An 11,600-nucleotide genomic window follows, 5' to 3' on the forward strand; every position below is an offset into this window, starting at 1 on the left:
AAATAAATGCAAAAAAGGCAGCTGGGTTAATTCAACATTTAAAAAAATCAATGAATGTAAATCATATCAATAAGCTAAAAAATGACATGTCAATAGATGCAGTAAATACATTAGAAAAAATTCAACATCCATCATGAAATAACTCAGCATATGAGGAATAGAAGGTAATTTCCTCAACTTCATAAAGGGCATACATATAAAAGCCAATAGCTAATAAGTGAATGGTGAAAGACTGAATGCCTTTACCTGAGAGTTGCAGGCAGTGCAAAGTGCCTGCTTTTCTCATTCCTATTCACATTGTACTGGAAGTCCTAGTCAGTGCAGTAGGGTAAAGAAATAAATGCTATACCATTTGGAAAGGAAGAAATAATATTATTTTATTTACAGGTGATCTAATTGTCTAAATTCAAAATCCCAAAAAATCTATGATAAAGCTACTAAAACTAATAAATGAGTGTAGCAAAGTGACAAGATAAAAGGTTAGTAAACAAAATTAATTGCATTCTCTATGCTGAATGGAAAATTTAAATATAACATACATGAAGATATTAACAAAATATGGGTAATATTTATAGATGAAAGCTATAAATCATTAATGAGAGAAATCAAAGAACATTTGAATAAATGGAAATATATCTTTTTATGGACTGGGGAATTGAGATTATTAAGATTTTGATTCTCCCTAAATTGATCTATATATAATAGAGTCCTAACCAAAACCTCAGCGAGATTTTTTTTATAGAAACATTTTAAAATGTATATAGGAAAGCAAAATATCTAGAATAATCAAAGAAATTTTGGCAATGAAAAACAAAGCTGGAAAATTCATAGTAACTGATTTCAAGATTTATACTCTATAATTAGTGTAATAAGGCCAATACATTATTGGCATAAGGACAGACAAACAGATCAATGGAATAGAATGGAATCTAGAAATAGAACCATACACACACAGTCAACTGTTTTTTTGTTTGTTTGTTTTTACAAAGGTGCCATTTTACGTAATGGGAAAATCATGCTTGAAACAATTAGACTTTCAAAAATTGAACTCAAAGTGTTTTTTTTAAAAACTCAAAAATGGATTATATACCTAAAAATAAAACCTAAATTTATAAAACTTCCAGAAGGAGGTAGGGGGAAAAATCTATTGACCTTTTATTAGGCCAAGAATTTTAAGCTATGACACCAAAAGCATGAACCATAAAAGAAATAATACTAGTAGACAAATTGAACTGCATAAAAATACATTTTTCCCTCTTGAACAATTCTATTAAGAAAATGAAAAAACAAGCCAACAGCTGGGAGAAATATACTTGAAGAACACCGATCCTATAAAGGACTTATACACAAAGTATATAAAGAACTCCTTATTAATAAGAAGACAAATAATCCTTTTTAAAAATAGACTGAAGAGTTGAACAGACATTCTACCAAAAAAATGTGAATAATGTATTACCTGTTATTGTGTAATAATTTACTAAATGTTGGCTTAAAATAATAACAAACATTTATTTTATAAGTTTTTGCAGGTTAGGAAATCAGAAACATCTTAAGTGGTTGCTCTGGTTTTATAGCAGTCTTCTAAAACCTTAACTTGGGACTTGAGGATCTGCCTTCAAAATGGCTTACTCACCAGTTTATGTTGTTCATTATAATCCACAAATGACTGAGAGCACGTGATATTTATCTTTCTCTGACTATTTCACTTAGCATAATGCTCTCCAGCTCCATCCATGCTGTTGCAAATGGTGCTCAAACCTCAGAGGGAAGGTAGGGAAGGATGGGGGTGAGGATATCAAGGGTTGGAGAGATCAACCAAAGGACTTGTATGCATGCATATAAGCATAACCAATGGATACAGACAACAGGGGGTGAGGGTGAGGGCATGATTGGGGGGGGCAGTGAGGGGGCAATGGGGGGATAAGGACACATATGTAATACCTTAATAAAGAAAAAAAAAATGGCTTATTTGCCTTGCTGGCAAGTTGCTGATGGCTACCGTCAGGAGACCGGAATTCTTCATCATGTGGCTCTCTCCATGGTGTTTTTTTGAATGTCCTTATTACATGGCTGGTTTACCTCAAAGTTAGTGAGCCAAGAGAAATCAAGGAAAAAGCAGCAATGGCTTTTATGACCTAGCCTTAGATGTCACACACTATTGTTTCCACAGTCCAGTTGTTACACAGCCCTATTAAATTTAGGAGCTAGCTACAGAGAGGTGCGAATACCCGTATTTAGGGATCATTTTGGGGGCATCTTGAGTGCTGACCACTACAGATAACAAAGAAGCACTGATATGTTTCACATCTTTAGTCAGCAGGGAAGTGCAAATTAAAACCACAAAGATAGAGCAGTACACACCTACTAGAATGGCTTTTAAAATCCTGACACTACAAAGTCTTAACAAGGATGCAGTGCAATGGGAACACTCCTATATTGCAGCTGGGAATGTGAAATGGTAGAGCCAGTTTGCAAAACAATTTGATAAAGTTAACCATACACTTAACCATTTAACCTAGCAATTTTACTCCTAGATATTTAAAGGAGAAATGAAACATATGGACTGTGCAATATTTTATGAGAATGCCTATAGCAGTTTTACTCACAATAACCAAAATCTGGAAATAGTTCAGATGCTGTTCAACCAGTGAGTGGGTCATTAAATTGGACTCTTACAGTTCAGCAATAAAAAGGAATTACTTATACATGCCAACATAGCTGAATCTCAAAAGCATTATTCTAAGGGAAAGAAGCCATATACAAAAGGTATATATTGCATAATTCCATTTTTATAATACTCTAGTAAAAGGAGGCTATTGAGACAGAAATCAGATTAGTGGTTGCCAAGGGCTGAGGATAGGGAGAGTGAATTGACTATAGGAACATTGGAAAGTTTTGGAGATTGTGGAAATGTTCTATATCTTGATTGTGGTAGTGGTTATACAACTTAGTGTATATTTGTCAAGATATTTCTGAAAAGAGTGTAGTTTTCTATTATACTACAGTAAACCTGACTTTTAATAAAGCAAATGTAATGTATTTAAATATTATGCTAGCTTTCATACTTCAGTATTGTTATGAGAAGAGTAGGTTTGCGTAAATGTCAGGTGAGTGCTATTCTGAGGGAAATGACAAGTTAGAAAGTTGTTTAAATAGAAAGAGACAACAGACTGACAGTTGTCAGAGGGATTGGGGCATGGTTGGGAAGCTGGGTAAAAAAGATAAAGGGATTAAGCTTTACAAATTAGTAGTTACAGAGCAGTCACACAGATGTAGATGAGAACATAGGGAATATATATATATATATATATATATATATATATATATATTTCATAATAACTATATATTGGGCTAGGAGAGTACTTGAAGCCGTGGAAAGGAGGTTGCACTCTGTAAAGTACATGATTGTCTAGTCACTTTGCTGTATATATGAAACTAATCCCAAATAATATTGAATGTGAACTGTAATTGAAAAAAAAAATAAGCTGTTTGGTTATGGTAAGCGAAATCAGTGATTGTATTGAAGAGGAGGGATACTAGGTTTTCCAGAGGAACAGAACTAAAAGGGGGTGTGTATATGTTTGCCTGTATAACTAAAAAGATTTATTTTAAGGAACTGCCTCATGTACTTGTGGAGTCTTGATAAGTTCTGATGGGGGAGGCTAGAGACTCAGGAAAGAGTTGAAGTTTGAGTTCAAAGGCAGTCTGCTGGAGAAGCAGAAAGAGCTGATGTTTCAGATGAAGTCCAAAGAGCTGATGTTGCTCCAAAGGCAGTCTCCTGGAAAATGTTTTCTTGCTTAAGGGAGGTCAGCCTGCTGTTCTATTGAGCAATAGAACAAACTGATTCAACCGAAACTGATTGGATTAAGCCCATTGTGGAGGGTAATCTCCTTTACTCAAAGTCCACAGATTTAAATGTAAATCTCACCCTAAAATGCTTCACAGAAATATCCAGAATGGTGTTTGACCAAATATCTAGGCACTGTGTCTCAGTCAAGTTGACACATAAAATTAACCATCATAGGAGGGGATTTATTAACTGGAAAAGGACATAAGAAACCTTCTGAAGTGACAGAAATATTCGATATCTTAATTGGAGTGGTGATTACGTAGGTGTGTACATTTATCAAAACTCAAGTTGTAATCTTAAAATCTGTGCACTATATTGTATGTAATTACACATAAGAAAAAATCCTAAAGTGCTGGGGCAGCTGTGTCATGAGGTGTTATCTCATAGAGTATATGTGTGTGTGTGTTTCTGTGTGTGTGTGTGTGTGTGTGTGTGTGTGTGTGTGTGTGTGTGTGTGTGTAAGGGCTGGTAGATAAGTGAGGAAGATTTTCCCTGCTGTGACATTGTCTTCCCCAATTGTCTCTTTTAAAATATATATATTTTTTATTGATTTTTTACAGAGAGGAAGGGAGAGGGATAGAGACTTAGAAACATCGATGAGAGAGAAACATCGATCAGCTGCCTCCTGCACACCTCCTACTGGGGATGTGCCTGCAACCAAGGTACATGCCCTCGATCGGAATTGAACCTGGGACCTTTCAGTCTGTAGGCTGATGCTCTATTTACTGAGCCAAACCGGCTAGGGCTCCTTTTTTTTATTGAACTACCCACACACATTATAAAGACTCACTGACACCTTCACTCATCATCATTTTAAAGAATGTATTACTTTCTCCCTAATTCTTTGGAAGTGTATGAGTTTCTTCATCTATTCTCTTATTTTCAAATGATTACTGACTAGGCCAGTGGTCGGCAAACTCATTAGTCAACAGAGCCAAATATCAACAGTACAACGATTGAAATTTCTTTTGAGAGCCAGATTTTTTAAACTTAAACTATATAGGTAGGTACATTGTTATTAACTTAATTATGGTACTCTTAAGGTTTAGGAAGAGCCACACTCAAGGGGCCAAAGAGCCACATGTGGCTCGCGAGCCACAGTTTGCCGATCACTGGACTAGGCAATTATCTACTCATTACTAGAATAGAGAGTTAAGATATATGCTGTTCTTACTAAATGACTAAGGAACTAGGAAGAAACTAAAATTGAATACTTATTTTTTATTAATAAAGGTAGTTTAAAAGATGACATATATAGTTACCATTCTAGTCATCCAATTTTGACATATTTTTTACTCAGACTCAGTGTCATCAGATTGAAATGAAATCTTGAAGCCTTCTGCACAGCAAAAGAAACCATCAACAAAACAACGAGAAAACCCACTGTGTGGGAAAACATATTTGCCAATGTCATATCTGATAAGGGCCTAATCTCCAAAATTTATAGGGAACTCATACAACTTAACAAAAGGAAGATAAACAATCCAATCAAAAAATGGGCAAAGGACCTAAATAGACACCTTTCAAAAGAGGACATTCAGAAAGCCAAGAGACATATGAAAACATGCTCAAAGTCACTAATCATCCGAGAGATGCAAATCAAAACAACAATGAGGTACCATCTCACACCTGTCAGACTGGCTATCATCAACAAATCAACAAACGACAAGTGCTGGAGAGGATGTGGAGAAAAAGGAACACTCGTGCACTGCTGGTGGGAATGCAGACTGGTGCAGCCACTATGGAAGACAGTATGGAGTTTCCTTAAAAAACTGAAAATGGAACTCCCATTTGACCCTGTGATCCCACTTCTAGGAATATATCCCAAGAAACCACAAACACCAATCAGAAAGGATATATGCACCCCTATGTTCATAGCAGCACAATTCACCATAGCTAAGATCTGGAAACAGCCTAAGTGCCCATCAGTAGATGAATGGATTAGAAAACTGTGGTACATCTACACGATGGAATACTATGCTGCTCTAAAAAGGAAGGAACTCTTATCATTTGCAATGTCATGGATGGAACTGGAGAGCATTATGCTAAGTGAAATAAGCCAGTCAATGAAGGAAAAATACCACATGATCTCACTCATTCATGGATAATAGAGACCATTATAAATTTTGAATAATAATAGATACAGAGGCAGAGCTGCCTCAAACAGATTGTCAAACTGCAGCGGGAAGGCCGGGGAGGGTTGGGGGGCAGGAGGTAGGGGGGTAAGAGATCAACTAAAGGACTTGTATGCATGCATATAAGCATAACCAATAGACATAAGACACTGGGGGATAGGGGAGGCTAGGGGACTGTCTAGGGCGGGGGGATAAAATGGACACATATGTAATACCCTTTGTAATACTTTAAGCAATAAATTAAAAAAAAAATCTTGAAGCTTAATAATCGGTCTTTCACAATTCTTCCAAGGGCAAAAGAGAGCACCTTTTATATGTTAATGTGGTTATTTTATTTTATTATTATTATTTTAATTTTAAAAATATTTTGTTGTTGTTTATTCTTACCTGAGGATATTTTTTCCATTGACTTTTAGACAGAGTGGAAGGGAGGGAGAGAGAAACATCGATGTGAGAGAGACACATTGTTTGCCTTCTCCATGGACCCCTACTGAGCCTGCAACCTAGGTATGTGCCCTTGACCAGAATCGAACCTGGGACCCTCAGTCTGCAGGCTGATGCTCTATCCATTGAGCTAAACTGGCTAGGGCTATTGTCATTTTATTATTATTATTATTTGTTATTATTTTTTTTAACCATCATCCAAGGATACCCTTTTATCAATAGCCAGAGAGAGTGGAAGAGGGAAAGAGAGAAACATGGATGTGAGAGAAACATGTCAACTGCTTGCCTCCTGCATGTGCCCCAACCAGGGCCTGGCAGGGGAGGAGCCTGCAACCAAGGCACAGGCCTCAGACTGGAATCGAACCCAGGACCCTTCGGTCCCCAGGCTGATGCTCCATCGACTGAGCCAAACCAGCTAGGGCTCAACATTGATGTTTCGATTTCTCTCTCCCTCCCGCTCCCTCTTTGAAATAAATAAAATCAATAAAAAAATGTATTAAAAAATAAATGTTGAAAAATATCTTGTCTCCCTTCCTTCCTTCCTTCCTTCCTTCCTTCCTTCCTTCCTTCCTTCCTTCCTTCCTTCCTCCCTCCCTTCCTCCCTCCCTCCCTCCCTCCCTCCCTCCCTCCCTCCTTCCCTCCCTCCCTCCTTCCCTTCCTTCCTTCCTTCCTTTTTAAAATAAAAGCTCTTAATCAAACAAACGGTAGCTAGGAAATTGCCAAGTGAAAAGTAACCTATATTTGCAAAATCAATCTGTAGATTAAGGTGAATATTTTTATGCAAAGTAATCTCATAAACTTTAAATGCACTATAGTATAACAATTAAAGAATATAATAAACAGTATTATTGAAAATTTCTTCAATATATACATTTTATTTTCAGATTTTCTGGTCAGGTGAGAGGGAGTTGTTAGATCAAAATCATTCTTGAGAATTATTATTTTGATATAATCTGATATATAATCTGATATTATTTTGATATTTGAAAGGAAAAAATGTCATTTATTTATTTTATTTCAAATTATACTCTAACCGACAGAATAATAATAATACACAATTAGAATTAGTATAGACACACCTAGTCCTGGCCACTTATCTCCGTTAGTTTTTCCTAGGAGATAGGATCCAGGCCATAGCCATATGTGTTATCAGCACTAATCTGTGAGAAAGCTTTTTCTGGCATGAGCCAGACATCAGACTTCTCTCTTTATCCCAGAGGTCAGGAATACATTTCAAAGCTCCTAGTGGTTCCCTTGAAACTCCATTAGGCTAGAGGTTAGAGAATATTCCTTACCCTATCATTAAAGAAAGGTGTGGTAGAGACTTCAAGCAGAGATCTCTCAAAGAAAAAAAAAATTAACCTTCTTTCCTTCCCATCCCTGCTGTCTCTTTATATCCAGAGTCCCAGAATAGGTTCTCAGTACCATTTCTTATTCTTTGGGTCTACCTTACCCTTGCATACATACATATTATCTTTCTCTTTTACTATTTATTGGTACCATAAGGTTTTCCCCCTTTTTCCAAGCCCAGAAATACTTGCAAAATTTAGTGGACTAGAGATAGATTTGGATGCATGCCTGTAGAGCTACATTTTTTTTTTTTTTCAAGAGGAGATAAAACTGGATCTAGGGCAAGGGAGAAAGGAGTGTTTTAGATATGAGAGGAAAAGAGTAAGCAAATGTGATTCCTCAAAATGTGACAGAGCAGAAGGATTTTCTACTACAGTGACCAAGAAGTGGAAGGAAGCGATGCTGTGTCCAGCTGTTCTGTGTGTGACTGTTCATTTGTGTTCCCTGAAGACAACCAACAGACCCAGACAGTTTTTGTTATTAATCTTAGAGAGGAAGGGAGAGAGAGTAAGAGAGAGAAACGTCATAAAAACCAAACTGTACATGGGGATGGAACCCGCAACTTAGGTATATAACCTGATTGGGAATCAAACCCACACTTTTGGTGTATGGGATTGCACTCCAACCAACTGAGCCACCTAACCAGGGCCAGACCTAGACAATTTTCAGTGTCTTTGAGGGAGGAAGGAGAGAAGTTGTATACTTTGGTGGAGATGAGAAATTGAAAGATTTAGTCCTCTAAGATGGAACTCCACAAACCATGTTAGGAATTTCTCTATTATTTAGGGCAGTAATGGATATCCTCCAGCTGTTTCATACACATACAGTCTGTATGCATTTAGCCTTTGCTAAGACTAGAGAGGGTTTCTGTGACAGAAAAATGAGACCTGGCTGTGGATGATAAGGGTATTTAATGTAAGACTCTGCATATTTAATGTAAGATGTGTCTTGTTATAAAAAGTAATTGAAGTCCACCTTATTTTTTAAAATGACATGCAGAGAATGATTTTATTACTTTGATTTTAACTATAAAAATATAAACATTTTGAGCATAATATTTTCTCAGGGACATGTCTGAGGGGCTCATAGAAAAGAAAACATCTTTAACTGACTCAACACTTATTTGAGTACTGGGTATTGAGTATCATGTATTGGCCCAGGTCAGTGATGGCGAACCTATGTCACGCAAACTCATTTTTTTGGTTGATTTTTCCTTGTTAAATGGCATTTAAATATATAAAATAAATATCAGAAATATAAGTCTTTGTTTTACTATGGTTGCAAATATAAAAAAATTTCTATATGTGATGCGGCACCAGAGTTAAGTTAGGGTTTTTCAAAATGCTGACACGCCGAGCTCAAAAGGTTCGCCATCACTGGCCTAGGCGCACTGGTAAGTATAATCTATAACTATGGTCTCCTGATGCTAGTTTTCACTCTTCATGGAAATGGCTCTCAAACTATATTATAATTACTTAGAGAGTTTGTTAAAACACAGATCACTGGACCCCATTCTCAGAGTTTCTGATTCAGAAGATTTGGAGCAGAAACCAAAAGTCTACATTTCTACCAAATTTTCATGTGACACTGATGCCTCTGTTCTGGGAACTACTCTTTGAAAACCATAACATCTCAAATATAATAGGGGAAAATGTATAAAAATTGTTGGTAATGGTAAATTAAGATTTTCTTAAGTGGTTAATTATCTCTCATGACTTTAGTGATGGTTAGAATATATTTTATAGTCATAACAATGTTAAAACAGTATGAAGAATGACAAAGCCCAATAAAGAAAGAATTCCCCTTTCATCACTATAGTCTGAAAATATTTTTAGACCTAAAGGTAATTCATTGGAAGAAGTCTAAACAGTATTAGGATCTAAGGACTAAATAATATACCAGTCCAAAAGAATACTAAAATATTACCAAGTTGAAAGCCAAGGTTACACTTATTTTTTGCAGTCAGCCCACCACTGCTGCTAATTATGATAAAAACTAGATGTCTGGTGCATGAAAATTCATGCACTGGAGGGGGGGTTCCCTCAGCCTGGCCTAACCTCTCGCAGTCCAGAGCCCTCAGGGGCGGGAGGTGACCCTGTGATCAGGGGAAGGCGACGCCCCCATCACAACTCTGCAGCAAAAGCCTCAGCCAGCCCTGGTTACCTGAGCCTCCGGCGGCCCTGGGCGTCTGGGCAGCTGCCACCTGAGGCTTGCTTGTGCCTCATGCTGTCCCTGGGCGGCTGGGAGGCTGAGGAGACTGGGGGACTCTGGAAGCAGGAGTGTGCCTGCTGCCTCGGTGGGGCTGAGGGGACTGGGCGCTGTCATCTTGGGGCTGTGGATGTTGCCATCTTTGAGGGCGTGGCAGTCAATTAGCATATTCCCTCCTTACTGGCTGTGGGCACTGCCATCTTTGCAATGGTGTGAGGGTCAATTAGCATATCCAATCTTTATTAGATAGCATATTCATAGATAAAAAGAAGTTACTGTATATCTTTTTAGATGGGTTTATTTTCATAATATTGAAAGCATAGTAATTGACATAGTTTAAAAATTTACAGCTTTAGTTTTGTCTGGCCAAATGTTTTGATGAAGTTAGAATTTAGTCTAATAGTCATGGATTGGCAAGAACAATGTGGTGTGCGAGACCAGATTGGGAATTTTATCCAATTTGGATAGATGTCTATAGTGACTTTCAGAGTTGGCATTAGAATTTCCTTTGACTAACTTCTTTCTTCATCACCTATATCTAGCCAGTCCCTAAATTCTCTCACATCTTCTTGCAGCTGTAGCTCATATTCCCTCTCTTTGTCCTTTTGTCTAGATATTTACTTCATGAAAATTCTCCAAGCTTGTTTGACTGACTCCTCTTTGTCACAATTTGAAATGTTCCCCTATTATACTTTAGACCAATCCAAACTTTCCTAACATAAACATTTCTGTCTACATTTATTCATTTTCCATTATAAATATGTGACTCTTTCCCATTCAGAAAAGTTTATTTAACCATCTCTTGTTAAATGCTGAAGTTCTTAACCAATATTTTATACTTGGTATCATATCCTACTCATTCTTTTTCTCAATGAATTTAAGAGCTATGATTATGGCACATTCATGTTTGGGATATATCCACCTAGCAAAATGATTGTTTAAATTCTTGACATGGAATTTTAGCATGTCCACACTCACCTTTCTTCCAAAGCCTGTAAGTCAAATTTGTCTTCATGGACCCTGCTGCAGTCTAACTCAAGCATCTGAGTATGCTTAGCTTTTTGTTTTTCTTATTCTAAAGGTCTGTTTACTTTTTCCTATGTAGTATTTGTACACATATATTAGCTCAACTTTATTACACATTTTTGGGGGCGTGGAATAGGGACATAGTTAAACTACTAAAACTAGTTAAACTAGTAAAATCTATTATTTCATAACATAGGATCACTCATTTATGGAGAGTAAAACAGATCTGGGTATGAATCTTCCCTTGGGCACTTGCCGGCTGCATGCATTTATACAAGGTCACTAACTTCTCTGTGCCTTGTTTTTCTTATTTGAAAATTTGTGGAAAATAGAATTTAGTATTGCTAAGGATTCAGTGAGACAATTTTTTGAATAACACAGATTATCTGATATAGCATTGAGTGCAGTGGTTTAGCTAAAAAGAAATTGTTTTCTACCAGGGATGTCTTGAGGTGAACATTTGATGACTGAAGAGGAAGCTCTGACAATTTCAGCACATGGCTTCCTTTGCTAAGGTAGCTGCTTTAGTTGATCCAGACAACAAAAAAGTTGTTGTGATCTGGGGTTGCACATATCATTTCCTCTCC

This window comes from Myotis myotis, unplaced genomic scaffold (genome assembly GCF_014108235.1).
Source record: "Myotis myotis isolate mMyoMyo1 unplaced genomic scaffold, mMyoMyo1.p scaffold_m19_p_11, whole genome shotgun sequence".
Taxonomy (NCBI): Eukaryota; Metazoa; Chordata; class Mammalia; order Chiroptera; family Vespertilionidae; genus Myotis; species Myotis myotis.